The following is a 17,833-nucleotide window of genomic DNA, read 5'->3' on the forward strand; positions in this document are numbered from 1 at the left end:
GGTTGACAGTTTTCAAAAGTCAATGTTACTTAAGCTAACTTACCGTTATTTCCGTCCGTATTTTACCCACCCAGTCTGAATATATGTGACACAACTTCCTTTATATCTTTATTTGAAGCATTTGAGTACAATGACCCACCGTGGTGGTGCTGTGGTTAGGGTGCAAGACTTCTGTGCCCGAGGATGTGGGATCGAATCCTGGCCGCAGCAGCAACTTTTCGATGGAGGTGGAAAGCAAGGCGCCTGAGTGCTGTGCAATGTCAGTGCACATTAAAGAACCCCAGGTGGTCGAAATTTCCAAAGCCCTCCACTATGAGGTCTTTCATAGTACTCACAGCAAACAATTTCGGCCATATCATATCACACATTAAATCACAATACAGTCCATGGAAAAGAAATACGCCTATGCCACTCAATATCTATTTACAGAGTTTAATTTTCAAGAAACAGTGCTACAATACACCAATATATAGAGTAACAAAACACTGATCTCGTGCTAAACGAAAGCAAGTAGAAAGTCCGGACCGCAGATCTGGATAGGTTCCAAACTTTGGACGCAACGTGGACTAAAAAGGAAGAAAACAAGACACAAATTAAAGTAGGCTTTTTAACATTCCAATTAACAATCATATACTGCTACAAGAACAAGCTTTAGAAACCAGATGGTTCGTTCCTTCTTAACATGGTTATGAATGATGACAAAACAAAAGTAAAAAAGCTGAGCTGGAGTTGGAAACCGCAATGTCTGAAACGCCGTATTTGAAATGTAGACTATGGCAAAGCCACCAACCTGTAATGGAAACCACAATAGGGCATTCTGTTTTTTTATCTGATCCTGACATGAATATAATAGTTCCATTTTTCAGAATAAAGGAGTGCGGGTTAGAATCTTGGAAGCATATTTTTTTTTTATCAGAGAATGAGAAATGAAACATACTTCCCGTTTATGCATGAGGTTCCATAGCGTGCATCAAAGAAAGGACCGAACACGAGCGCTCGTGTTCTGTCCCTTCTTTAATGTGCACTATGGAACCTCATGTAGATTACCCACTAGCCCGAACCCTGACCCTTCCTGTTTATGATTCTTTACTTGCTTTCTTCAATGCACTCGCTGCATTGTTGAATTTGTGACGAAAAAAACTCTGGACCATAGAGTAAGGTAGGTGGGGAAATTTTGACATCGCATGAACTGAAGAGGAAGGAAACAAGACACAAATTAAAGCCCTCTTTTTAACATTTAAAACAATCAAATACTGTAACAAAATAATAAATACTGTAAGCTGTAACAAATATGGCAGCGCCTATTTACGCAAAATAAGTGAATAAAATTCTCAAATGCAGCCCAAATCTGGCCAGGTTAGATATACCAGTACCGCCCTTCTAAAAGCCGGTGTCATGATCACAGCTGACCGCATGCTTTCGTTGATTTATAAATGCAAGAATGGACAACTCTCGCAAAAAAAAAAAAAGATAAATGTGCCGCTTCTTAACATTCGCATCCACCATAGCTTATGCTACTCCGCACGTTCAGACGACAAGGACGGTCGACTCTGGCAAAAAAACTAGAAAAAAAAAATCTCCGCTTCTTAACGTCCGCCCTAATCCATCCTAATTTACAACGAAATTTTGTTTTTACACAGCAGCATTTATATAAAAAAAAACTGTTATATTACGAACTTCACTGCATGAACAGTTTGTCTTTTAGCGGTGTAGAAAATACAAAACCCAAGTTTTCAAACCCTTCCCTTTCCGCTTAATCTTGAATGCATGCATTTGTGACTATAATACAAGCGAATTTGGAAGAAACAGCAAACGAAACAAGTAAAGCTTTGGTAACATACAATTGCATACCTCAAAATATCAGTACAGTTGAAATTTTCTGTGGAGCCAAGCTGCTCCAAACAGGTGCTCTACCATTAATTTTACCCACAGAAAACCTTTTGACCAAACTTGGGACATCTCAATTAAAATCCTGACTGACGGCTGGAGGTACAAACATTGCCATCAAAAATTATCATGAGCTTCATGTGTTGATACAACTGCCATGAAATGGGTGCTCCCACTCAATACGAAACCAATTGGCGCTGTGAATGTTTTAACGGTGCCTGAAAGCCTGCAACTGCATTGCAGGTATAATAGGAATGGGATGTGCAAACTGAAAGTCTCTGCAATATAGACCACCAAGTTCAGTTTGATTCTTGTACTATAAGTTCTCAATGGTTTTCTCACATGAATGCAAACTAGCGCCCATATTGTAAACGTGCCTCGACTCGACGCTCTACCACCAGTGCTTGGAGTGGAGAAAACAGCCACTCCTCCACTTCAGGGCCAATTAGAATTCATGAATCCAACTCGGCATTTCCTCTGACAAGTTCTCTCTCTACTCGAAGCAGCGCAAATGGCGTATGGGGATGAAATTAAGGCGTACTTTTGGCCCGAAAACTGTGTGCTAAAGTAGCACGCTTAGTTTTTCATGTTGAGTCTTCAACAACCTTCGCAAGCAAGTTCGATGTTAAGAGCATAGTGGAACTTGTTTTGTGGGCTAGATGAAAAGGGTGGCTGTGAAAAACTACCAAAAATGCTTTTGCGCCTGGCAACAGTCGCTGCTGGTGACAGAGTTTTATTTGTTTGGTGTGAGATGTTCTCGCCCTTTGCTGCTTTGCCTTTTTTTTTTTATTGCCATGCTTTGACAGACATCAAAATACATTTGAAAAAAAAAAAAGTAAAAGCCGGCACTTTCTATGAACATGGCTTTGGCCTTCAGAGGGCTCGGGGGCAAACGGTGAAAACCTGCATGCTGCTTCACAGTGCGTTTCAGCGCATACACACTGAATTCGGAGCCCTAACTGAAAATGTGCTTGAAGAGAATGCCTTTGCTGGCAGCGAATATCCTTCCGTAGGACAAGCACACCAATGCACTCCCTCGACAGTGCCGCGCGTCCGAAGACGCACTACGTACCCTCAGGTGACAGGCAAGCCATTGATGCGTGGGGTGCAGCACAGATGTCCGCACAGCCCCACCGCGCCTTCGGTGCACCCCAGCTTACTGCATGTGACATGCTGTTCCCCCACGACAAGTTTGCCGCCGTTCATCAGACAAGGCGAGCTATGGAAGGAGTGCGCCTCCCCCACAGCTCGAGTCCACCTGCAAGCAAGCTCACCATTAACCGTGAAATGCGCGCCTCAACTCTGCACTCAGTAGGCTCCGAAAAGTTGTTCACTTCATCGGCAACGACTTGAAATGTACCCACACCACACACGCATAATGCGATAATCAATTACAGTACTGGTACCGGCGGCTGATCACAGTTATAAAAGCTCGGCACGGGCAGCAAGAGGCTACGGCCACACCTGTAAAACTATAACGTGCCAGATGTCCTGGGTCGCTGTCACTTTCAGCCAATGCTTTAGAGAAAGGTTTGGTGCATCCTCGTCATATCCACTTTCGTGAAGTTTGGTATACCGGTAGAACAAAGTCCACACAGCGAGCAAACGATGTGATGTCCTCAGTGTTTACAAGTGGAGTGGTCGAGGAGCGGCGCCAAGGCAGCGGCGCTGACTAGAGATTCTTGAGAAAACTCGAGTTCTCTCTGCCACTGTTGGGAGTTATTCGAGTGGAGGTTGTTTTCTGAAACGAAAAACGGGCCTCGGGGGCCGCTTGGAGTAGAAGTTAGAGTGAAGGCGCAGTCGTGAATATGGCGGTAAGACTAACTGCCACATTCACGACATGCCTTCACTGCAACTTCTACTCCAGGCCGCTTGGAGCGGGAGATCTGTTTTTTTTTTTTCTTTTTTTTTGCCAGAGTCGACCATCCTTATAGTCTGAACGTGCGGCGTAGCATAAGCTTTGATAACTCTGATCAGCTGCCGGTACCAGTACTGTAATTAATCATCGCATTACACTTTTGTGGCATGGGCACATTTCAAGTCGTCACTGGTAAGCGAAAGTTTCGTGGCTTGCCCTGCGCGATGGCTTCCCCAGACGACGGTGGACTTGCAGGGGAGCAGTGTGTTACATACAGTAAATTGGGGGAACTGGAGGTGCGGAGAAGCTGTGCGGACATCTGTGCTGCACCCCACGCATCAGTGCCTTGCCCATCGCAGTCGAAGAAGCGCATTCATTTACTCATCCTACAGAGCGATATTTGCAGTCAGCAAAGGGCATGGCTTTTCAAGCAGGTTTTCAATTATGGCTCCGAACTTGTCCGAAAGAGACTGGGCAATCAATGAACAGAAGGGTAAATGAACATCGGGCAGACACAGGCAAAAACCTCCCAAAAGCAGCTTCCCAGCATTTCAATCAGATGGGCCGTAAGGTTATTGAAATTTATTTATTTATTCTCCATGTTGGGCTTTAAATCTTTAAGGGACACAAAATATAGGGTGGCATATCTAATCCATAAATTTAGAAGATTGGAACCAACAGGAGCAAATATTGTTACGTGGAAACTATGTATTTACAGTATATTTACAACAGCCTCAACAAGCATAGCCGCGAGCAGCAACATGGAACCAGGCCCACTTTGTTGTCATCTCCTTGTCCCTTCCAAAAGGCAAGTGAAGGAAACACTTCGTTGTCGTTATCTTGCAACAATATCTTGAAAGAAGCATTAGTATTCCTTAAATATATTTCCTCTCTGCCACAACTAGTCATGACAACAATTCCATAAAGTGTAAAGAGTACACTTTATTCATAGCATATGTACAGGCTGTTTCACACTTAGGGGAAAACTCGGAGCGAGTGGCATCGCGAAACGGCGAGCGCTGCAATCGGGAGCCGCCAGCAGCTCGAGCATGCGCAGACGCTCGAGGGGTGGAGTCTAAGCCGCGTCGTCTGCTACGACGCTCGGCGCTCGCCGGGAAGGGCACCACTCTGGGCAGTGCGCGGTTTTCGTTGTTTTGCGGCAACTAAGCCGATATGCTGCACTAAAATTTTGCGACGCCAGCATGTAGGCCTTCATTGCCAATAATGGGCCTGTAAAGACTTCCCTTCAGAGCATGTGTCACTTTCTCTTTATTAGGAGGGCAAGGATACTAAATGCGAGCAGCCCTATCCCCAGTGTGCGTTCCCGTAATAATCCAAGAACTGACACTAAACTGCGCGCAGTGCGTTCAGCCTTTATTGGACCACGAAATGAAAAATTACTAAACGCAAAATAGCCCATGCGGCTGTACGAGTCTAATACAATGAAACGATCTGATACGATTGAAAGAAATGTCTAGAGGAAGATATGGATGCTGACGGTGCTGCATCTCGACAACACTTTATTACCCCCAGACAGCCGTGCCCGCCGGCCGGAAAACGCACACATCACGCTTGGAACTTCACTTAGTATATCTTCATGTCCCCAGCCACAGCGATAACAGTGCTCATTCTAGAAGGCAGCAGTGTGTAAATTGTCTCCGTCAGGGACCTCAAATCAAAGTACGCGCCATGAGGTATTAGTGGTGGACCTACTGGTGATTTTCGTTTTTTGAACTGCTTAAGGTCAAAAGAAATAGTGCTGAAAAGCCAACAAGCCTCGTCATCTTCCTTCAGTCACTGCTGCGAAAATACTGGCGTGACTCGATAAAGATACCGGTAGCTTTAAAAGATTGAAGACTGCTCTCGACGCTCATCTTCCCTGCCTCATTCCAGCTTTTTTATTTGACAAGAGCGGTACTATACCGTCGGCGATCAAATTTTGTCTTGTGCACATGGCCCGTATTCCGGAGAAAGAGCGATTCAAAATTGTAGAACTATATTGCAGGGACTATACTCAAAAAAAGATAGTTGATATTATGGGAAGATCTCTAAAAGCTGTGAACAGGATTTTACAAGCATACAAGAAAGAAGGACGCATCAAGGATGCTCCCCGTGGACGTCCGCCAAGGGCCACAACAGAAGATGAGGATTTGTGGATAGTTGCGGCTGCTGCAGACGCCCCCCGCGCATCACTTCAAGAAATAAAGCAAAGCTTGAAGCTGAAGGCATCGAAGGCTACCGTCAGGCGGAGACTGAATGAAGCAGGCCTGAAGAGTAGAGCGGCAGCTCAAAAACCTCTGCTTCGGAATGAGAATAAGGCAAAGCGGCTAGGTTTTGCAAGAGAACATGAGAGGTGGTCCATTGAAGAGTGGAAAAATGTTGTCTTCAGTGACGAATCCACTTTTACGACCACTGGTGACGAAAGAGCACGAGTGTGGCGCCCTGTCAAGACACAGTATAGTCTTTACTGTATACCCACTAATTATTCATTTGCTAAATCTGGAGATTAACATATAATATTTACGTTTTTCTAAAGAGGTACGGCTCTAGCCTTATTTTTTCAGCATCCGGCAGATGAATCATAAAACGTCAGAAAATAGTCCTTGGTCTAACAAATATTTAAATATATTTGGTTACTGGAACTGCTTATTAAATTGACCTAAAGCGCCGCAATGCATCACTTATTTCAGTCTGTATTGCAATTTAATCACCGAGTCTACGGAGGGTGCATGAGCTTGTGATTTGAACCAGCACTCGCAACGGTTCTGTGAACATGAACCAGTAAAGTGAAGCTAGCCCAGATTCGAAGAAAGGTTGAGGCATGTGGTTTAAAATATCGGAACTCAATGGACGCTTTTTCGCTTTTTTTTTTTTTCAGCTACATGTCTCAGTATCTGCAACGGGTCGCGGCGAGCGGGCGTACAAGTGTCAGCGTTTAGGCATGCATCAGTAAAGATGGACTTGGACCGCTAATACGTCTCGAAGGAAAGTTCACCGCCGAAAAGTACGCGGGAATTATAGGCGACGTTTTGATTCCTTACATTCTTGACGGCCCATTCCCAGAAGGCGACTACATATTTCAGCAAGACAGGTCGCCCATCCACACCGCTCGCGTTGTGAACGAGCTGCTCGAAGAGCGCGGTGTTACTGTGCTCGAGTGGCCGCCCCAGTCACCGGACCTCAACATTATAGAAAATGTTTGGGGATCGTTAAAAGCATCTTTGGCGCGCCACGCTCTGCATGGGCTGTCCGAGGATAGGCTCTGGTCCACAATTATCTCCGAATGGGAAGCGCTGCGCATGAACCAGTCCCTTACCGAGTCACTTTACGCCTCACTGCCATCCAGAATGAGCGCTGTCATTGCTGCTGGTGGAGACATGACGAGATACTAAGTTAAGTTCGGAGCTTGACGTGCGCCTTTTCCCGCCGGCGGGCACCGGTGTGTGAGGGTAAGACAGTATTGCCGAGACGCAGCACCGTCAGCATATATTTCCTTCATTCGTATCGGTTTGTTTCATTGTGTCTTACTCCTACAGCCGTTTGGGAACTGTTTTTCATTTATTAAATTTTTCTCTCGTGATTAAATAAAGACTGAGCACACTGCGCACACGTTTCTGTGTCTCTTTCTAGTCGCGGCGTATTACTGCAGCAGACACAGTGGACAAATACACCTGCTCGCGGTCAGTATCCCGATGATGAAAAAAAAGAAGCATGCTGTCAGGGGAAGTGTGCACAACCTCAGTTTCGCAAATGAAGGCCAAGAGGCTGGCGTCGCAAAATTTTAGTGCAGCATATCGGCTTAGTTGCCGCAAAACAACGAAAACCGCGCACTGCCCAGAGTGGTGCCCTTCCCGGCAAGCGTCGAGAGTCGTAGCAGACGACGCGGCTTAGACTCCGCCCCTCGAGCATCTGCGCATGCTCGAGCTGCTGGCGGCTCCCGATTGCAGCGCTCGCCGCATCGCGATGCCACTCGCTCAGAGTTTTCCCCTAAGTGTGAAACAGCCTGTACATACTCTGTATCCCCGCCCCCCTCCTGTAATAGCAAAAGCTCCAAGTGTTTTTTCAAACATGTTCGTTTCTCATTACTTCTTACTTTGGTTCCCCCTTGAATCGTTTCAGATAATGCCATGCTTGGCAGGTATAGTATACTCTTATTTTGTTGTTATTTTAATTTTTTTTGTCCTTCTCTCCCCTTTCCAAAACCTCTTGATAGCTGTTCCCATGCAGCTAGCTGTATTGCTCATCAGGTCCCTTTGGAATGCTTGTCCCTTTCAATGTATGAAGGAGCACTGAACAAGGGTAAAAGGGGTACAAGAATGCTGAATTGGGTGAGTTGGTGCGTTTGCATTTGTCCTTGTCTTCTTTGCGCTACGTTTCCTAAAATGTAAAAGGGGTACATCTCAGTTTGCAGGTCGAGCCAACGTTTCGACAAGTGGACTTGTCTTCGTCTGGGCAAAGCGATCATCAGTGGCAGGGGTTTAAATACGCTGTTGCTTCCAAAGAAGAAAAGCTGTGGAGGTGAAAGTGGGTGAGAATAAAGCAGGTGAAGGAGTGGGGAGGGGAGGATGGGTGAGAAGATGAGAAGAAAGTAGGTCATGGAGTGAACAAAAAAAAACATCTTCAGTATGTATTTCTCAGCCTGGAACCAGGGATCCTGTGGCCAGCAAAAGAAGTAAAACAGCATACCAGGAAAAACTACAATACCGGGTAGATGATTAGTCACCACTTAAGAGAATCCCTTAAGTATATTCCCTATGCAATATAACTATTCGTGGAAACAATCCCACATAGCGTTAATTGTACAGTTTATTCACAACGCATGTACACTCTATTCCCTTCTGCAATAGCATAAGCTGTACATGCTTCTCCAAACACATTTCCCCCTTATCACTTGTTGCTTGAGTTTGTCCTCAAACTTTTTCTTTTGCATGTCATTTGTGGTTCACTGTGCAGTTATTATCCTGTGACTTTGTACTAACCTCCCCCCCCCCCCCCCACCACCACCACCAGCTTTGCAGAAAGTTTTAAGAATTGGCCCCCTTAGATATATTCCTTATCAGGGCCCTTTGCAAAGCCTGTCCCTTTGTCAGGTGTATCTGCACCAAACCCTCTTAAGTGGTGACAAATCATCTACCCGGTATTTTAGTTTTTCCTGGTATGCTGCTTTTACTTCTTTTGCAGGCCACCCCAAGATCCCTGGTTCCAGGCTGAGAAATACATACTGAAGATTTATTTATTTTTTCACTGCATGACCTACTTCCTTCTCACCCATCCTCCCCTCCACACTCCTTCACCTACTTTCTTCTTACCCACTTTCCCCTCCTAATCTTTTCTTCTTCGAAAGCAAAAGAATATTTAAACCCTTGCCAGTGATAATCACTTTGCCCAGACGAAAACAAGTCCACTTGTCGAAAAGTTGGCTCGACCTGTGAACTGAGGCGCACCCCTTTTACCATTGTTCAGTACTTCTACATACCGGGTAAACCATCTTCCTTTCGTTCTACCTGTCCCCTTTCAAGAAACACGTGTCAGCATCGAACCTGCTTTAGGTGCTGACAATCGTTTACTTTGCATATTAAATTTTCTTGCTGCTGCTGCTTTTCTTTTTTTTTTTTTTTTCATGCGATGATGAAAGCACTGGTTCCATGCTCATAGAAATTCATACCCAAGGAAACATTCTTTCACTTCTCGCCCTGCTTCTTTCTCCCCCCCCCCCCCCCCCCTCCCTAGATTGTCTTCTTCGGAAGCAAAACCGTATTTAAAACCTCCACTAGTAATTGTGCTGCCCAGACGAAGACAAGTCCCCTTGTCGAAATGTTGGCTCGGCTTGCTAACTGAGGCTCCCCCTCTACACTTGTTCAGTGCTCTTTCATCCTACAAGCGAATTCCCTACTTTGATCTAATAGATGTGCCACCTTCATGGTCCCAACAGCGCAACAAACATTGTTTAGACTTGATGTTAAACTCTTCTGTTCATAGTAAAACTGAAGGTGTATCTGGGCTGATTAGATTTCTTACTGCTTCGACTGTGCAGCTCTGTCAGGTCAATTTTCAGTGCCCCAATGAGGCATTTACACTACCCAACTTGACACACAGTACTTTCTGAGAGAATAATGCTTAGCAACGGGTATAAAAAAATAATGCAGAATAGGTGCCTCTTATAAAGGGCTACAGGTTAACTTAATTTTCATTGCATCAGTTGATCAACACTTACAGGACAGCCAAAACACTCAGTACCTCCAGTATTTCCTGCTGCTGCACCAGCCATCCCAGAAGTATTGAAGACGTCAACAAGTTCTGGCAACTCTATAAAACAACAGAACATTACAGAAAGAAAACATGAGCAACACTGCACATTGGAGCTTCAGATGGGTGAAGTTTAAATTTCGCAAACTTATTTAACTACCGACAGCACAGAGCAACACAAAGATGCTACTCAGCTAGAAATCATTTGCACTATGTCGTGCAGCAACCAACAATGCTACTGAGTAAAACTTATTTGCCTTTGTCTGGGCCTTAGAAAATAACCCTTTTTTTTTTTTTTTTTTTTCATTTGCTCCTGCACAAGGTCTGCAGACATAATCAGAAAGGTATCACTTGCAGAGTTTAGAAATCGTCCTTGAGGTGGCACCACAAAAGGCAGCTATGTATTGTACAACCAACGCCGAATGAGCTACCACTGCACAGCACCAACTATAAGATTGGAATGCAAGGAGGCAGTGTCCATATTCCAGTGTACATAAAGCAATACCTACAGGAAGAAGGTGTGCCTACATACGCACCCGCCAGCTGCTCGGTTAAATGGACTTACTTGCTCAAATAATGCGCAATGGTCTCAACTGCCTCAGATGAAACAGACAAAGCGAGCACTCAGATTAAAATATTCAAGGTGCATTCTGAATGAGTGAGCCCAAGAAAATTTGCACTTTTCTTTCTAGATGCAAGATTTCTGGTTCCCAATTCAACGAAAATGTTTGTACTCTAAAAAAGTTAGTCGCATACAGTGCTAAGTCTGAACGACAAGCACTGTATCGCAACAGTGCTCAGATAACAACATTTTAGCCCACATTATTTGGATCACATAACTGGTATCAAAGCCTCCCTTGACCTTCACCCACTGGAAATTCCGACGGAAAATTGCACAACTTTGTCCTCATTGACCAAACTTGCTCTTAGAGTTGCCACTAGGCACTTCTTGTTGCCATTATAATTCAATGAGCGTTCAGCGTCTTCATGGTCACACTGATGCTTTCAACAGGTCCTTTTTTCCTAGACCAATTGCAGCATGGAATAAATTATCCGAATCAATAGCCTCCAAGCATGACATTTAAATTTATGGCTATACTTGCTGCCGATCTAAACGAACAACTACAATGGTTTCCTTTCTGTGCAATTTTTATTCTTTCAAGTTTATGCGATTGTGGTCTATGTTGCATTTGTTTTTGCTCTTATACTGCCATAGTCTGTTTTAGGAGTTTTTGAATTGTGCTCAGGTACAATTTATGGTATTCTTGTATTGCTGTTGTATTACTGCATTGTAGTGCCTGTTCTCGTTTTTCATTTCCTGACCGCTGATACATATGTTATCGATCCCCCCCCCCAGTGTAATACCCCACTTGGGGCCTTTAAGGGATAGAAAAGGATGATGATAATGATGATGAGACAGACTATTTGGCTGGCAGAAAATGTCTGCTCCTTTCCAGCTCTTCAACACAGTAAAGGTTATATGAACGCATAACTTTTTCTATCACGCAAACAAGACAGGCAGTCTTGTGCTCGTGCCAATAACTTTGGCATGTAATTATGCAACATAGTACAGCTAGAAGCAATATAAGAGAGAACACAGGAGCACGTGGCCTCCACACTTTGCAAAGTGCTGCCACCGACATGTGATCAGAATCAGCAGTAAAGGCGCACGCAAAGTAAGCTTGGACGGCTCCTTTTTCCGAGGATGCCCTTTACATTATTTCTTTAAACAAAGAAATAAGTGGTCAGTGGTACCATATACTCATGGATTTACCCATAATTTGATGAAGATTGGACACAGACATGGCATCCGGATTGTGTCCTGCGACATAAAACAGAGCAAAAGGCAAGTTTGCTCGAGTGAATAACCAGGAGTTTAAGTCTAGATGCCAAACTGCGCACCAGACAAGGTACTCCGATTGTATCCAGGGGATTGTCTACCAGATTCCCTTACATTGTGGGAAGCAATACATTGATTAAAACTTCCTGCTGGGCGAGTTGGTAGTTCATCTTGATGTAGGGTTGTTTTTTTTTAGCGCAAACGTCTCGCCTTTCTTGTCTTTATTTGCGCTAAAAAAAAAAAAAAACCTACATCAAGCAGTACATTGCACAAACAGGAAGATTCATTAATGACAAAATTAGAGAGCACGCTGCAGCAATATCGGAGAAGTCAGACACCAACCTCGTAGTGCACTGCAGAGGCTGCTTTATTTGTATTTGCAAAGACCAAAAATGTCCAGCTGACCTTCACAATGTGAAGGTTTTGAGAAGGAATAAGGACAGGTTAACAAGGAAAATTTTCGAAGCACGTGCAATCAGGAGCTCGGAAGACCAGTGTGTTACCACGCCTTCAGTGGTACTGTTGAAAAAGGAATCAGATTACGCTTGTTGGCAGGATGTTAAAGATAAGGAATAAGTTAGCTGCAGAGGTAAAGTGAAGGGAGAAAAGATGCGCGGGTTCAGATCAATATAGTTGTCAGTGCAGCGTTGTCCTTGTGTCTGTGTGCGCTTCTTCGGTTTTGTTCCCCTGCTCTGCTGCCTCCTTCCAAGATGTTACACCAATTAGCTCAACATTCTACTCTATTATTGTTCAACTGAGTGATTTCATGTGAAAACCAAAGCCTTGAATGTACACGGCATTGCGCTCCACTGTTTAGGGCATTTAAAAGGCAATAGATGAGAAATGTATGTGACAGTCAAGCACAGCAAAACTGAACATGCCGCGCCTACATTTCTTGCCATCACTCCCTTGTGTTTCGCCCTGCAGCTCGGAAATTTCTTTCTTTCCCTACTTCTTGCTATGCTTTTCCGCTCTTTTACTTCTGAGTGAACTGCACCACCTTCCTTCCATATTCATAGCCACCTTTACTTTTTTATCCTATGCACTGCATTCTTTCCTTCACGGCTCTAAGGCTTATGTAAAGTTGGCTCCTTAGTGTTGGTGAGCCTGATGATAAAGCCATTAAAAAAGCAGTTTTTTTTTTTTTTTATATCTGCCCTTCGATTCTAAGTAGTGCGTGTGCAGTGATGTAATTTCAAGGGAAGTACATCGCCGTGGCCAGGTGCACTTTACGACAACTGATTGTTACCAAAAATGTTTTTACCATTTAGGCAAAAGATGTCACTTATGGAAGAGGAACTGGGACTTCAGTTTCATTTTACTATATCCGAGTTCACTATAGTGGGGTTCCACTGTATTAGCACTGCGCTGCGTGTTCGTTTATTGTTAGTTTCGCTGAGCTAAGACAGTGCACTCTTAGACAGGCCCTCCAATGGTTAACCGGCTTCAAGACATAGCAATAAATGAACCAGCTGTGAATGGACCCCTTTCTAAGTCAAGCCAGAGCTTTGAAATCAATACTGGGTTGCAGGCAGTCACAAATTTGCAGTGATGGCAGATAGGACTGGGACAGGCATTGAAAAACATTCCTCACCATATGTCTAATTCTGCACATGCACCATGCCAATCATTTAATGTGCCAGAGAGTGCCATGTAATGATTGATCACAGGCCTTTCATTGTGACACTCAATTGTACCGTGAAAATCCTTCCCCATTCACAAAAGTAATCATTAGCTGTAACATGACCTGTGGAAATTGACACAGAGAGCTGAGGCTGTGTGATCACTACATGCATAATATGATGATGCATTCCCAGGCCATTAAAATTGCAAACAAGCCATTCATTTCTCCAGTAGACACAATATGAAAAATTTTTGACTGATTTTAACTCTTATTTATGTGGAGGATCATAATATTGCAAAAGTGTATTTAAATTGCCAATGACAATTTTTTATTCAATATGAGTTATGCATAGATAAGCCTTCTAACTACTTCAACATAGCCAAAAACATGTAGTTGCTTACCTTTTGATCTAATTCCAGCCTAAGATGCTGTCTCCCCCTTTCCTTTTCCTGGCTTCTATTATACAAAAAAGAAACACCATAATTTTTTTTTCAAAAATGAGGTTTAACTGCTTAAACACAAACAATTTAGAACTGATTCCTAGCTTTTAACAAGCAGCAGTCATTCATCAATAAGAGGCCTGGAGGAATGAAAGAGACTAATGGTATAATGAAGAATGCAATTTGAACATTATTTTCAATAGCAAGCTGTGGTACTTAAGAGAATAGTGAAAGCTTAGCATCAACACTAAGGCAACAGGTGATGCCACCAAGCTGCCCATTAAAGCTCAGAAAAATAATTTATTTTGCCAATGTACTGCATGTTAAACTCGCTGAAATTGGTGTGCCAGACTTACTGAATAACATAAAAAGCTTTCTGCTGAATAATTTGACAATCTACCAGCTCCAAGATGCTGTGGAGCTGGCCGATACACATGGGGTTCACGACCACCCTGTACAGGATTTCTGGCTCAAACAGGCGTCTGCAGCACACTGCTAACTTGAATAAGGAAGTTGCTACATGATGATCTTAAAACATATCTTAATGGCCCGCAGATCTATTTAATTTCTGACTCTGTCTCAGGGATTAGATTGCAAACGTAAGCATTTTATGCTGTTGTCAAAGAAGGAAAACAATACATTTTTACAGAAATCTAAAAAGCAATACAAAACATTTTCTCATTATGGCCTATAACACACGAATGGAAGGTACAGAAGACAGAAACCTTGCTGGTCTTCAGTCGATGGGCATCACCATATCCCTCCTCTTCCTCAAGCATTGCATTCAGTAATATTTCCAGATTGCTGCGCACAGCTAGGAAGAAGAAAACCTATTAGCAGACATTCTCATACCCGTCTTTGCTTCACTCTATATTATGGCTTGTGAATGACATCACTTGCCTTAACATACAAATGGCACAGTTCAAAATTGAGCTCTTGCTCTGAAAAAGCAATGACTCCGTTCATATTTGTTTTTACATATCGAACACCCTGGGCGGGGACACTTATATCCCCACCCACGGTGTCCGATATGCAAGAACAAAAATGTTGAAGCCGACATTCACCACTTGCTGTGGGACTGCCCAGCACTGAAATTGACACGAATCCGGCACTTGGCGATAGCTAGCCTACCAGCAAACAATCCTGCCTCGTATATCACTTGGACGGAGGGACATCATGCTCACTCCTTCACTTCATAAAATCACCCAACCTTTTTCCATTAATTTAATCATTTCTTCATTCTTCATCTCATACCCTACTGATGCCCTTAGGCAGTAAATATCGTTAAAAAAAAAAAAAAAAAAAAACAGACGGCACAAGCAGGCAATGTACTTTCCGGTTCTAAGCAAAAAACATTGATAAACATTCGCCGGTAAAAAAATTACGGCATCTGAAAAACCCAATAACGCCGGTTTTTGGTATCTAGGACCAGTTCTTGACGAAAAACTTTCCTCTTCCGTCCCTTCAGAGTACAGAAACAAGCATAAAGTATTTTAACCATGGCTCCACTTGTTTACGTCACTGCAAAATCCGGAAACTGCGATATGTGCCAAAAGTCTTTCTGTGGCGTGACATCGTATTTTTTTCTCCCTTAATACCAACGTTGGGGAAAAAAAAATTACTGCACTGTCGACATGTTGAGTACTACGTGCATGCCCCTTCTCCCCAAGGAGGGCCGTAAATATAAATAACCAAAGAACCTGGGAGACCCTGCACAGCTCTGACCCTGAGACCCAGCTGGGCGCGATCAACCTGACCGAAGAACAACGCGCACCAGCCAGCATCCGAGGCGAAGCGCCAGACGCGGGTGGAGGAGATAGGCGAAGTCTATTCCTCCTTCTTGATAAACATGCATGCATACCGCCACAGCGAAATAGCAACGCTATCTGGCTCAATGCAAGGGCGCCAGTTCTACATCTGCAAAAAATACAATAACAGTCTGTATACTTACGGCTGAACTTGACAGCTTGCGCGACGAACAGCTTTGATGACCCAGTTGCCCGCCGTTTTTTATCCTCTCGAGCCAGGCAACGTTCATCCGATTGACCTTCTGTGAAGGGCCGCTGAACGTCGGCAAGGTTCTTGAGTTACGTTTGACGACTGCGTCGTGCCCCTGAATTACATTAACATACTCTACAGCAAAAGACTCATCGGGAAATTGGAACAGCGCGAACTTGAACAAGGTATCACATGTCACCAATGGATCCCAAAATGGCCTAATCGCACGTGTGTCGCACCCGCCACCTATAAGGAGTAAATAATGTTTCTGTCTCTTCTTTTAGTAGTAACTCACACCATTTAGCCCAAATATAGCCCTTGTTATTCTATTTTAACGATCTTTTTCCTCATTTACTTTTTTTTTCACTTATGACATCTTTTTACCATGTATACAAGCATGGCCTCCGAGATCACCAAACGGTGATCTCGGAGGCCGTAATACAAGCAACCTTTTTATATATTTATTTTTCAAATTTTATAGGCCTACACGACACATTTTTGTCTCGCTTGACATTGACACACACAATGTTCTTACACAGCTCCTTCTGCATCTGCTTTTGTGTCTGCTTAGGTTTTGTAACGCACCATAATGTGTACAGCTTCATATACAAAGGCGTAGCAATTTCATTATCAACTCCATTCTTATTTTATTTTTATTTTTTTGTCAATTAGCGGTCGCCGTCGTCAGACAAGTCGTACTGCATGTTGCTCCTTTTGCCCGGAAGTTAACGAAGAACTCGTCCGCAGCGTTAGGAGGACGATTGTTCGAGAGGGCTTTCTCGCTGTCTCGGCATCATTTCACTAGAACTGCTAGCTGAGAGGCGCACACGACCACAAAACATCAGTCATGATGTATGTGCACCCCTCGAATGTATTCAGGAAAACAAAAGGGACGCAGGAGGTTTAGGAGGTATGATCTAGTCCTGAAAGTGGTATACGTGAGTCCCTCTTAATCACTTGAGTAAGAGACAGAGAAGATCGGCATCGTGGCCATCGTGGCCACGGACGTTCCGCCACGCTACGCTCTGTGGCCATTTCAACGTGTTAGCAAACACATCGCAAGACATCGTCGCTGCCGTATTCAGCTGATTGTAATACATATGTGAAAGAGCATATGTGTGATCCGTACTAAGCTCGCCATACGTGTCTGACACGACGTCCCGTATATTTGCTTGTGTTATATACGTGATCGGGATTGGGGCAGGGGGTCGGTAGAACACTGCATGGGAACGGACCGCGGGCCGGGGCTTTCTGTGTATACAGCTTCTTTCGGAAATGAAGGAAACCTGCCGCTGAATTTGGTCCGGTGATTTATTTGACGCCGAATAAAAGAAAGCGTATTGTAGACAAAGGAGTAAAATGTCTTCCCAAAACTCTCTCGACGAAACCTTTGCTTCTACAGATACTACTGCCCTTAATTCTCTGTTGAGAATATTATTACTGTAAGTTTCTTTTTTTTTTTTTTTTCTCATCTTGGCTTATTTTTATGTACTGGCGGTAAGCAGTACATTTTTAAGGCGCCTGCGCATGCAGACTTTGTCGGGCCTGGGGCGGGCCTATATTGGAAACGCGTGCCAGGTACGCGCCTGGTTCATATGTGCATGGGCCAGGCCCAGTCCCGGGCTTGGAGTTATGGGCCCGGGCTGGGCTCGGCCTTTAAACGGTGGGCATGGGCCGGGCCCGGACCGGAAAATCAGGTGCAGTGCTCTAGTCATGGGGTCGAGCGTGTGTTAATGCTGGAAGCACGTAGAGCATGAAAGCTTGCAGCGCGAACCCAGGACCCTTTTTGCAAGAAATTTCTATAAGCCAGCCAGATATACCAACTGGGAATTAAGTTCTATAAACAAATTAGACCATGCAATTTACCATGGGCAGTATCAAATAACTATATATGGTCCTTGAAGAAAAAAACTATAGCAATTAGACCATAATCGTTCAGC

The 17,833-nt window shown here is 43.9% G+C and overlaps 1 long non-coding RNA gene across 2 annotated transcripts; it reads right to left on the reverse strand.

Annotated features, from left to right (window-relative positions):
- Positions 1–418: 418 nt before the first annotated feature.
- Positions 419–16,134, reverse strand: LOC146187996 (uncharacterized). Of its 2 annotated transcripts, none has more exons than XR_014707459.1 (5): positions 15,847–16,134; positions 14,621–14,709; positions 13,857–13,911; positions 9,960–10,051; positions 419–566 (listed from the first exon to the last, which is right to left on the reverse strand). It is a non-coding gene; the product is annotated as an uncharacterized LOC146187996 (long non-coding RNA). The 2 variants fall into 2 exon arrangements; XR_014707460.1 differs by having other exon boundaries at positions 9,983–10,051; positions 15,847–16,133.
- Positions 16,135–17,833: the final 1,699 nt, after the last annotated feature.

This window comes from Amblyomma maculatum, chromosome 5 (assembly GCF_055883805.1).
Source record: "Amblyomma maculatum isolate TAMU_Amacu chromosome 5, ASM5588380v1, whole genome shotgun sequence".
Lineage (NCBI taxonomy): Eukaryota > Metazoa > Arthropoda > Arachnida > Ixodida > Ixodidae > Amblyomma > Amblyomma maculatum.